The following is a 489-nucleotide window of genomic DNA, read 5'->3' on the forward strand; positions in this document are numbered from 1 at the left end:
GCAGGCGCCCGTCGGGCCACGTAGCCCTGCGGCGCGGGGCCTGCTGGGACGGCGAGTCCCCCGGCGGACTACAAGTCCCGGCACGCCCCGCAGCACCTGCGCGGCGCTACCTGATTGGGCCGGGCTCCTACCTGGGCTGGGTGGCGCTCCACGTGGAAAAGTTCTTCCCGGGGAGCCAGCTTGTAATCCTTATTAGCTTTTTTAAAAAAAGAATCAATTTATTTAACTCCATGTGTTATTATTTTTTTATTTGACCAGAGAGAGAAAGGGAAAGCGAGAAAGCAAGCTGCCAGTTCCGGGTCTGGGACCGCGGTCGTCCATGTGGAAATGCAACACCTTTAGTCACCACGCCACCTGCCGGCCGGTGAAATGGAAGACGTTTATTGAGGTCCCATGGAGCAAATTGAGTGCAAAGGCAGGATTCGAACCTCGAGTCTCTGCACAGCATCAGCCACTTGTGGTTTTCTTTTCTTTTCTTTTTTAAGAATT

This window comes from Tupaia chinensis, unplaced genomic scaffold (genome assembly GCF_000334495.1).
Source record: "Tupaia chinensis unplaced genomic scaffold, TupChi_1.0 Scaffold000612_1, whole genome shotgun sequence".
Lineage (NCBI taxonomy): Eukaryota > Metazoa > Chordata > Mammalia > Scandentia > Tupaiidae > Tupaia > Tupaia belangeri.